General features: G+C 33.8%; 1 protein-coding gene across 4 annotated transcripts in view; it reads right to left on the minus strand.

Annotated features, from left to right (window-relative positions):
• The window catches only part of SAMD12 (sterile alpha motif domain containing 12), a 959986-nt gene that overhangs the window by 437754 nt on the left and 509719 nt on the right, over nt 1–12513 (minus strand). The gene's annotated exons all lie outside the window — the stretch shown is intronic.

The raw sequence follows: 12513 nt of genomic DNA on the forward strand, positions 1-12513 counted from the left end.
GTACCCTAGTATGTATATCTTGATTAGCACTGCAATTACTAATTTCATATTCACAATTTTTTTTTTTTAAGCCGGGTTTCATGATGTTAATTGCTATTCTTTTTAGCTGGTGTTAAATCCCATGTTTGATATTAGATGCATCCTTTATGGCTCTCTTTGTTAATTAACAGTCACCTAGATTACAAGTTTTGCGCTAAACAGGGTGCAAAACGAAGGCAACAAAAGTTGCGTTATTTCACCCTCCATAGCGCTGCCATTACGAGTTTCTGAAAAGCCTGCGTGCGATATGGTGGCGTTAAGCTCCATACCGCACACAAAAGCCCAGAGCTGCTTTGACGTGCTTGTGCACGCTTTCCCCCATAGATATCAATGGGGAGAGAGTGTTAGAAAAAAAACTAACACCTGAAGTGAAGTGTCATCCTATTGGCTGATTTGAATTTGAAGAATTAAATCAGCCAATAGGAATGCAAGGTACGCCATTTTAAAATGGCTACCTTGCATTCAACTTCAGTGTACAGCAGTGACCGTATGAAGAGGATGCTCCGCGCAAAATGGCATCAGCTTCCAGGATAGCTCCGCTCCACGAGGCCGGGATGCCTCTCGGATGGATGAAGAGCTTGCTGCCTGGATGAAGATCTCGCCGTCTGGATGGAGAAGGATGTCTGGAGTAGATGAGTAGATCTTCTGGGGTTAGTGTTATTTTTTTTTTATTTTGTTTCGGGGTGTTGTTGTTTTTTTTAAGATTAGGGTTTGGGCTTTGAAAAAGAGCTGAATGCCCTTTTAAAGGCAATGCAAAAGAGCTAAATGCCCTTTTAAGGGCAATGCCCATACAAATGCCCCTTTAGGGGCAATGGGTAGCTTAGGTATTTTTAGAGTTAGATTTTTTATTTGGGTTGGTTGGGTGGTTCATTTTACTGTTGGGGGGACTTTGTATGTTTTTTTTACAGGTAAAAGAGCTAATTTCTTTAGGGCAATGTCCTACAAAAGGCCCTTTTAAGGGCTATTGGTAGTTTATTGTATACTAGAGGGGTGTTTTTATTTTGGGGGGCTTTTTTATTTTTATAGGGCAATTCGATTAGGTGTAATTGTTTTTATTTTTAATAATTTCATTTATTTTTATTGTAATCTTGTGTTTTTAATTTTTCGTGATTTTAGTGTTAACTATATTTTGGTAAACTTAGATTATTTAAATTTTTCGTAGGATTTGTGTTTTTTTTTTAGTTGTAATTTAGATTTAGTAATTTTTTTTGTAGAGTTTTTTTACATTTGTAATTTAGATATTTTAATTGGTAGTGTTTTATTTTTTTATTAGATTAGTTATGTTAGGTTAATTTATAGTTTAATGTTAGGTTTATATTTATTTTACAGGTAAGTTTTTATTTATTTAAATAGTTATATTGTAATTTTAATTTAAAGTTAGGAGGTGTTAGTTTTAGGGGTTAATAGTTTAATTTAGTGTTTTGGGATGTGGGGGGCCGGCGGTTTAGGGGTTAAAAGTTTTTTAAGTTGCGCAGATGTGGGAGGTCGGATATTTAGTGGTTAATAAATTTATTTAGTAGCGGCGATGTCAGGAAGCGGGGAATAGGGGTTAATAACTTTATTATAGTGGCGGCAATGTTGGGGTGCAGGAGAATAGGGGTTGATATATTTAAATAGTGTTTGTGATGTGGATGGGAGGCACATTAGGGGTTAATAACTTTATTGAATAGTCTCGATGTGGGTGGGCGGCAGATTAGGGGTTATTAGGTTTAATTTAGTGTTTGCGATGCGGGAGGGTGGTGGTTTAAGGGTTAATAGGTAGTTTATGGGTGTTAGTGTACTTTGTAACAGTTTAGTTATGAGTTTTGTGAAACATTTTTGTTACACAAAATCCATAACTACTGCTCTCAGATGGCGGTATAGGTAGAGTGCGGGATTGACGTTGTGTTACAGGCTAAAATGCTTGCTGTATAGCTATACCGACACGACTCCCAATAGTGCGTTACTGCTTTTACACTGAAATTGCCATTTTTCAGCTTTAAAAGCCGCAACACAAAACTCATAATCTAGGTGTATAATATTCAAGCTAACCATATAAACTAAACTTTAAGCTATAACTAAAAAGTAATAACCAGACTTAGGGGCTGATTTAAAAAGCAGCATATGCTCCTTAACTCGTCCGATCGGGATGATTGACACCCCCTGCTAGCGGCCGATTGGCCACAAATCTGCAAAGGGCAGCATTACACAAGCATTTCACACTAAATGCTTGTGCAATGAAAAATGCTGATGGGGTATGCTGACGGCATTTATCGATGTGGCGGGACGTTAATAAATCAGCCTCTTATTGTTTAAGATGCTCTGACAATGTTCTAAATATTTAAAGGTATTAATTATACACTATATACTCTAGTTTTTTTTTTATGCTCATATTTAATCATCTCCGGTATAAACTTTTATCTAGTATGTTGTCTAAAGCTCCACACTTTATGCAATTTTTATTATGGCTGCCATAATAGGTGGTGGCTCTGTTGTCAGAGGCAGAGGCGGTAGGGTCTACTATACCTATATAATTACTTGTAGACTGGGGCATAAAACTGATATTATTACCCTTACTCTCATTTATGATACTATTATGTACCAGTTTATGTAGTGTTACTATTAGTTTTCACCTACAAGTGCAATTTACTCAACACAAGTATTGCAACTGCTAATTTACAATTTGGTATTACTAGTTTACTCTGGTTTGAATGTCTGGTGTATAAACCTTGGAAATTCTGTAAATCCCTCATTATTATTCCAGGCAGAAGTCCTTTACTCTTTTATAGCTCTGGTAATTATATTAACTTTTCCCTGGTTCCTGTATCTCATGATGCAGCGTATATGTGCTTGCTAAATTACAACAATATTGCAAAAATTATCCTTGGTGTTATATTTTATTTTATAAATAAGCGTTTACTAAAATATTACAAAAATTTGGTTTGTAATGTAAGACCCAACAGCGGTCTCTTTAGACCCAGGCACCTTCTATTAATATAATTGCTCCTTGTGTGTTTAAGGTCCAAGAGTAACCTCCTATGTTTCATTTAGAAGGTTTGCAATCAGATTGGCATCCTATATTGCTACTGGTTATTGTATTCACCACTTATATGTACTTTCATATTGTTTATGTACAGTGCATTTTACTTTAATGGTGTACTGAAACCATATTGTTCTTTACTTTTTGTACTATGTTTGTATGCCTAGAACGAAACCTCAATAACAAATAATAACAAAGAAAAAAAAAAAAAAGCTATCTATAGTTTAAATTACTGTTTGCCAGGAAAAAAAAAATCAAGATTCAGTTATCTTTTTAATGTATTTTAAATGTATTTTATGATTTTGTTATCATTGTGAATTAGATTTTGCACTGATCACTTTAAGAATATTCCGCAACAGGAGAAAATCCCATCTTCCTTACTGAAGCAATTTTATCTCAGGGTCAAAATTGTAATTAATTTCCTGAACTATATGCCCTTTTTATACCTTTGAAAAATCCTTTGTGCATTTTTACAGCTTTGGCAAAATGTGGCAATATTTTAAATGTCAGCTTTATCCAATGTGCTATATCATTTACTTGTTTAGTGACTATAAATGTCACAGTGTGTCATTTGCCATGGTTTTGTCCCTGTCAACTAAGTTAGATTACAACTAGAAGGTTATTTTTTTTTTTACATGCAAGCAAATGTATATGATGTGTAAGTTTTCATTGCATACAATCTGTATATATTTCCCATATAGCCATGAAACAGATACATTGTACAGTAAACATAGCCAGACAGGATCCCATAAACAATGCTGTATATAGGCAGTTAAACATTCTGAAATGTTACTGTGTATTGGTGCATAATAAAAGGAGAAGGAGCTCCAAATTATTGTTGTGTGTTAGTACTTAATAAAGGGACAGTAACCCCCCAAAAAGTTGCTGTGTTTTGTGACAAATGGGCAGTTGCATCAAGATGTTGCACATGTTGCTATAAATGGGAGTTAGGCAAAGGAGCAGGAAAGCACTTCTGTATATGAGTAAAGAGAGCAGAACCCTGAATAATTGATTTATATGAGTGCTTTATAAAGAGCAGAAAAATCCAAAGCTCCAGCGAAACAAAAGTGGACTTTATTCAAAGTGTGGGGGATCCAACAAAAAAAGAGCAACATTTTGGGTCCAAAACTAACCCTTATTCATGGGAGCATAAACAAGGGTTAGTTTTGAACCCAAAACGTTGCTGTTTTTTTTTTTTTTGTTGGATCCCCCACACTTTGAATAATGTCTACTTTTGTTTCGCTGGAGCTTTGGATTTTTGTGCATTATTGTGGGCTTGTTAAGCCTTCTCCGTGCAAAGTGTGTAGTGCTGTATTCTTTTTTACATATGAACATGCTTTATAAAGAGAACAGAACCCTGAAAATTTACTGTATATGAGTGCTTTATAAAGAGAACAGAACCCTGAAAAATTGCTGTATATGAGTGCTTTATAAAGAGAACAGAACCCTAAAAATGTGCTGTATATGAGTGCTTTATAAAGAGAACAGAACCCTGAAAATGTGCTGTATATGAGTGCTTTATAAAGAGAACAGAACCCTGAAAATGTGCTGTATATGAGTGTTTTATAAAGACAACAGAACCCTGAAAATGTGCTGTATATGAGTGCTTTATAAAGAGAACAGAACCCTAAAAATGTGCTGTATATCAGTGCTTTATAAAGAGAACAGAACCCTGAATATGTACTGTATATGAGTGCTTTATAAAGAGAACAGAACCCTAAAAATGTGCTGTATATGAGTGCTTTATAAAGAGAACAGAACCCTGAAAATGTGCTGTATATGAGTGCTTTATAAAGATAACAGAACCCTGAAAATGTACTGTATATGAGTGCTTTATAAAGAGAACAGAACACTGAAAATGTACTGTATATGAGTGCTTTATAAAGAGAACAGAACCCTAAAAATGTGCTGTATATGAGTGCTTTATAAAGAGAACAGAACCCTGAAAATGTGCTGTATATGAGTGCTTTATAAAGATAACAGAACCCTGAAAATGTACTGTATATGAGTGCTTTATAAAGAGAACAGAACCCTGAAAAATTGCTGTATATGAGTGCTTTATAAAGAGAACAGAACCCTAAAAATGTGCTGTATATGAGTGCTTTATAAAGAGAACAGAACCCTGAAAATGTGCTGTATATGAGTGCTTTATAAAGAGAACAGAACCCTGAAAATGTGCTGTATATGAGTGCTTTATAAAGACAACAGAACCCTGAAAATGTGCTGTATATGAGTGCTTTATAAAGAGAACAGAACCCTAAAAATGTGCTGTATATGAGTGCTTTATAAAGAGAACAGAACCCTGAATATGTACTGTATATGAGTGCTTTATAAAGAGAACAGAACCCTAAAAATGGGCTGTATATGAGTGCTTTATAAAGAGAACAGAACCCTGAAAATGTGCTGTATATGAGTGCTTTATAAAGATAACAGAACCCTGAAAATGTACTGTATATGAGTGCTTTATAAAGAGAACAGAACACTGAAAATGTACTGTATATGAGTGCTTTATAAAGAGAACAGAACCCTAAAAATGTGCTGTATATGAGTGCTTTATAAAGAGAACAGAACCCTGAAAATGTGCTGTATATGAGTGCTTTATAAAGATAACAGAACCCTGAAAATGTACTGTATATGAGTGCTTTATAAAGAGAACAGAACACTGAAAATGTACTGTATATGAGTGCTTTATAAAGAGAACAGAACCCTAAAAATGTGCTGTATATGAGTGCTTTATAAAGAGAACAGAACACTGAAAATGTACTGTATATGAGTGCTTTATAAAGAGAACAGAACCCTAAAAATGTGCTGTATATGAGTGCTTTATAAAGAGAACAGAACCCTGAAAATGTGCTGTATATGAGTGCTTTATAAAGAGAACAGAACCCTAAAAATGTGCTGTATATGAGTGCTTTATAAAGAGAACAGAACCCTGAAAATGTGCTGTATATGAGTGCTTTATAAAGAGAACAGAACCCTGAAAATGTGCTGTATATGAGTGCTTTATAAAGAGAACAGAACACTGAAAATGTGCTGTATATGAGTGCTTTATAAAGAGAACAGAACCCTGAAAATGCGCTGTATATGAGTGCTTTATAAAGAGAACAGAACCCTGAAAATGTGCTGTATATGAGTGCTTTATAAAGAGAACAGAACACTAAAAATGTACTGTATATGAGTGCTTTATAAAGAGAACAGAACCCTGAAAATATGCTGTATATGAGTGTTTTATAAAGACAACAGAACCCTGAAAATGTGCTGTATATGAGTGCTTTATAAAGAGAACAGAACCCTAAAAAGGTACGGTATATGAGTGCTTTATAAAGAGAACAGAACCCTGAACATGTACTGTATATTAGTGCTTTATAAAGAGAACAGAACCCTGAACATGTACTGTATATGAGTGCTTTATAAAGAGAACAGAACCCTGAAAATGTGCTGTATATGAGTGCTTTATAAAGAGAACAGAACCCTGAACATGTGCTGTATATGAGTGCTTTATAAAGAGAACAGAACCCTGAAAATGTGCTGTATATGAGTGCTTTATAAGGAGAACAGAACCCTAAAAATGTGCTGTATATTAGTGCTTTATAAATAGAACAGAACCCTGAAAATGTGCTGTATATGAGTGCTTTATAAAGAGAACTGAACCCTGAATAATTGCTGTATTAGGGCTTTATAAAGAGAACAGAACCCTGAAAATATGCTGTAGATGAGTGCAGAACAGAACCCTGAATAATTGCTGTATATGAGTGATTGATAAAGAGGCAGAAAACGACTTCTGTATATTAGTAAAGAGAACAGAATCCTAAATAATTGCTATGTATGAGAGTTTGATTAAAGGGACAGTCTACACCAGAAATGTATTGTTTTTAAAGATAATCCCTTTATTACCCATTCCCTAGTTTTGCATAACCAACACAGTTATATTAATACACTTTTAACCTCTGTGATTACCTTATATCTAAACCTCTGCAAACTGCCCCCATATTTCAGTTCTTTTGACAGACATGCATTTTAGCCAATCCGTGCTGACTCCTCCTAGGTAACTCCACGTGCGTGAGCACAGTGTTATCTATATGACACACATGAACTAACACCCTCTAGTGGTAAAAGACTGTCAAAATGCATTCAGATAATAGGTAGTCTTCAAGGTCTAAGAAATTAGCATATGAACCTCCTAGGTTTAGCTTCCAGTTAAAAATACCAAGAGAACAAAGCAAAATTGGTGATAAAAGTAAAATGGAACATTGTTTAAAATTACATGCCCTATCTGAATCATGAAAGTTTATTTTGGACTAGACTGTCCCTTTAAGGGGACAGTCTACACCAGAATATTTATTGTTTAAAAAGATAGATAATCCCTTTATTATCCATTCCCCAATTTTGCATAACTAACATGTTTATATTAATATACTTTTTACTTCTGTGATAACCTTGCATCTAAGCCTCTGCAGACTTATCCCTTATTTCAGTTCTTTTGACAGACTTGCATTTTAGCTAATCAGTGCACTGACTCACAAATAACTCAACAGGAGTGAGCACATTGTTATCTATATGGCACACATGAACTAGCACTATCTAGCTGTGAAAAACAATTTTCAAAATGCACTGAGATAAGAGGCGGCACTCAAGTTGTTTAAAATTGCATACTCTATCTCAATCATGAAAGTGTCATTTTAACTAGACTGTCCCTTCAAGAGAACAGAACTCCCAATAACTAATATATGAGTGCTTGATAAAGACAACATGACTATCAATAATTGCTATGTATTTGTGCTTGATACAGAGAACAGAGCCCTAAATAACTGATGTATATGAGTGTGTGAAAAAGGAACAGAGTCCTGAATAATTTATGTACTTTAGCAGGAAAGTACTTCTGTATATGACTAAAGAGAACAGAACACTGAATAACTGATGTATACGGCAGCTTGATAAAGTAAACAGAACCCTGAATAATCGATGTATATGCAAGCTTGATAAAGAAACCAGAATATTGAATAACTGGTGTATATAAGTGATTGATAAAGAGAACAGAACATCAAATAACTGGTGTATATGAGTGATTGATAAAGAGAACAGAACATCAAATAACTGGTGTATATGAGTGATTGATAAAGAGAACAGAACATCAAATAACTGGTGTATATGAGTGATTGACAAAGAAAACAGGACATTGAACAATTGCTTTGTATAAATGCTTGATGAAGAGAACAGAATCATGAATACATGCTGTATATGAGTGTTTGATAAAGAGAACAGAACCTTGAATAATTATTGTATACGAGTGCTTGATAAAGTGAACAAAACCTTAAATAAATTATGTGTATGAGTGCTTGATAAAGAGAACATAACAATAAGTAATTGATGCACATGAGTGCTTTATAAAGAGACAGAAACATTGAATAACTGATGTATATACGTGCTTGATAAAGAGAACAGAAGAATAAGTAATTGATGTATGTGAGTGCTTGATAAAGAGACCAGAACATTGAATAATTGAAGCATATGAGTGTTTTTTATAAAGAGATAAGAACAATAAGTAATGGATGTACATGAGTGCTTTATAAAGAGAACAGAACATTGAATAACTGATGCATATGAGTGCTTGATAAAGAGAACAGAACATTAAATAACTGGTGTATATGAGTGATTGATAAAGAGAATAGAACATAAAATAACTGGTGTATATGAGTGATTAATAAAGAGAGCAGAACATCAAATAACTGGTGTATATGAGTGATTAATAAAGAGAACAGAACATTGAATAACTGATGAATATGAGTGCTTTATAAAGAGACCAGAACATTGAATAACTGATGCATATGAGTGCTTGATAAAGAGAACAGAACAATAAGTAATTGATGTACAGTATATGTGTGCTTTATAAAGAGAACAGAACCTTGAATAATTGATGTATATGAGTGCTTGATAAAGATAACAGAATAATAAGTCATTGATGCATATGAGTGCTTGATAAAGAGAACAGAATAATAAGTAATTGATGTATATGAGTGCTTGATAAAGAGAACAGAACAATGAATAATTGATGTATATGTGTGCTTGATAAAGAGAACAGAACAATGAATAATTGATGTATATGAGTGCTTGATAAAGAGAACAATGCTTGATAAAGAGAACAGAACAATAAGTAATTGATGTATATGAGTGTTTGATAAAGAGAACAGAGCAATGAAAAATTGGTATATATGAGTGTTCGATAAAGAGAACAGAACAATGAATAAATGATGTATGTGAGTGCTTGATAAAGAGAACAGAACTATAAGTAATTGATGTATATGTGTGCTTGATAAAGAGAACAGAACAATAAGTAATTGATGTATATGAGTGCTTGATAAAGAGAACAGAACACTGAATAATTGATGTATATGAGTGCTTGATAAAGAGAACAGAACAATGAATAATTGATGCATATGAGTGCTTGATAAAGAGAACAGAACACTGAATAATTGATGTATATGAGTGCTTGATAAAGAGAACAGAACAATGAATAATTGATGTATATGAGTGCTTGATAAAGAGAACAGAATAATATGTAATTGATGTATATATGTGCTTAATAAAGAGAACAAAACAATACATAATTGATGTATATGAGTGCTTAATAAAGAGAACAGAACATTGAATAACTGATGTATATGAGTGCTTTATAAAGTGAACAGGGCCCTGAATAACTGATGAATATGAGTGCTTTATAAAGAGAACAGAACATTGAATAACTGATGAATATTAGTGCTTTATAAAGAGAACAGAAGATTGAATAACTGATGAATATGAGTGCTTTATAAAGAGAACAGAACATTGAATAACTGATGAATATTAGTGCTTTATAAAGAGAACAGAAGATTGAATAATTGATGAATATGAGTGCTTTATAAAGAGAACAGAACATTGAATAACTGATGAATATGAGTGCTTTATAAAGAGAACAGAAGATTGAATAACTGATGAATATGAGTGCTTTATAAAGAGAACAGAAGATTGAATAACTGATGAATATGAGTGCTTTATAAAGAGAGCAGAACATTAAATAAGTGATGAATATGGGTGTTTGATAAAGGTGGAGAAGACTGAAAGCATTATGGTGTATGGGCAATCGAGAAACAAGTAGGAGCCACAAAACATTGCTGTGTATAGGATAAATGCAATTCTTCAAGTTTGGAAATTGGTGTAACGTGTATATATTGTGTTGTTGAAAATGAATATTTTGTAGAGAACATAGATGCTAATACCCATGGAATTATATGTTTTGTCATAATGTGATTAATGTTGAGATTTGTTTTGTGTTACAAAATGGCCGTAAACATGTATCATTTAGAACAAAGATTTAGTAAAGACAGAAGGGCAACTGGCAGGAACCAAAGACTAGGGATGTTGCATTGCCTGTTTAGTTATATTCTAATAGTGCAGCTACACTTGCCACACAATGGGTATTTTACCAACATGACCAATATATTAAGAGTTCAAGTCAATTTAGAAATTAAAGAATAAATATAGAAACAAAAGCCCAGTCATGGTGAAACTTGTTCTGAATGTGTTGGAATCTAATGATAAATAAATGATAATTTATGCTCATGAGTAAGGCCTGTATTTTTGTCCAGGAAAGGTGGCAACCCTAAGTAAATTGCATCCGCCCCTTGCCATTCATTCTATTAAATTAATTAAAATATTAATTATTACACCTAAATGTCCAATGTTGACGCCAATAGTTTTAAAAGCTACATAAAGCAGCTAGGCTCTTAAACTGCAAATATGAATATTGCATCCCCATTGGTGCATATTTACATTACAGCCTCTCCTTAGTAAAGCTGCTTTCTCTCCTGTAATATGATGGATACTATAGCCAATCAGATGCCATACTAACTGCTCTATTAAATCTCATCAGAGCATGCTCCTGCACACCAACTAACACAATTGTCAATAGTAGAACAGTTTAAAGTGTGGAACTGCTGTACAGTCTACTATGTTAAAACAAGGAAAGAAAAATAGCCTTTACCCATAGGGGCGCAAAATATATATTTCCAAAGCCTTTGAACTGTTTCTTAAGGACGCAGTTGTTTTATGAAGTGCAAGCATTATAGATTAATATAGTTTGTTATGACTTTGAAAATTACTAGACAAATAGTAAAGGGACATTCTAATTTATTAGTGCATTACTAATCCTGGCTAACTATCAGTGAGATTACAAGTTTTGCGCTATACCAGGTGCGTACATAACACAAAAAAATAGCGTTATCGCACTTTCCATAGCGCTGCCTTACAAGTTAAGCCAAAACCTTCTTTTGTTGTACGGTATGGTGCATTAAGCTCCATAGCGCACAAAACCCAAGACCTGACTTTACGTGCTTGTGCACGCTTCTCACCCATAGACATCAATGAAGAGAGAGTGTTAGAAAAAAAAACTAACACCTGCAATCACGGGATGGCGATCACAGTGACACAACCCTTATTGATGTCTACGGGGAAAAGAAAGTTATGTTAAAACCTAACAACTGAACATAAACCGCTAGTCTAAATACCCCTAATCCACTGATTGCTGACATCGCTGACACTAAATAAATCTATTAACCCCTAATCCGCCTCTCCCCGGCATTGCCGACTCTAAATAAAATGATTAACCCCTAATCCGCCACCCCCGACATCACCAACACTAAATAAAATGATTAACCCCTAAACCGTCTGCCCCCCACATCGCTACTGATAAAATAAACCTATTAACCCCTAAACCGCGGGCCCCCCACATGGCTACTAATAAAATAAACCTATTAACCCATAAACCGCCGGCCTCCCACACAGTCACATACTAAATTACATTATTAACCCATAATCCTAACCTCCCTAATTTTAAATTAAATTTACAATATGACTATCTTTAAATAAATAAAATTTTACCTGTGAAATAAAAAAAAACTAAGTTTAAACTATAAAGTAACCTAACATTACTATTTTAAAACAATAAAATTAACTACATATAAAAAAACAAAATTACAAATTAAAAAAATCCTAAAACTACGAAAAAATAAAAAAAAATTACATTACAAAAAAATAAACACTTTCAATATACAAAAAATAAGAAAACTCTATAGATTACAAAAAATAATAAACAAAAGTATCCAGAATAATAAAAATTACGACTAATCTAATACCCCTTTAAAAACAAAAAAGCCCCCCCAAAATAAAAACACCCCCTAACCTAACAATTTAAATTTAATTTAAAATTAGGGGGGTGTTAGGTTTAGGGGTTAATGGTTTAATTTAGTGTGTTGCAATGTTGGGGGCCGGCAGTTTAGGGGTTAATAGGTTTATTTTAGTAGTTGCAATTTTGGGGGGCAGCTGTTTGGGGGTTAATAGGTTTATTCAGTGTTTATTCAGTGTTGGCTATGTGGATAGGCGGTGGATTAGGGGTTAATAAATTTAATAAAGTATTTGTGATG

Source organism: Bombina bombina, chromosome 5 (assembly GCF_027579735.1).
Source record: "Bombina bombina isolate aBomBom1 chromosome 5, aBomBom1.pri, whole genome shotgun sequence".
In the NCBI taxonomy this organism is placed as follows: domain Eukaryota; kingdom Metazoa; phylum Chordata; class Amphibia; order Anura; family Bombinatoridae; genus Bombina; species Bombina bombina.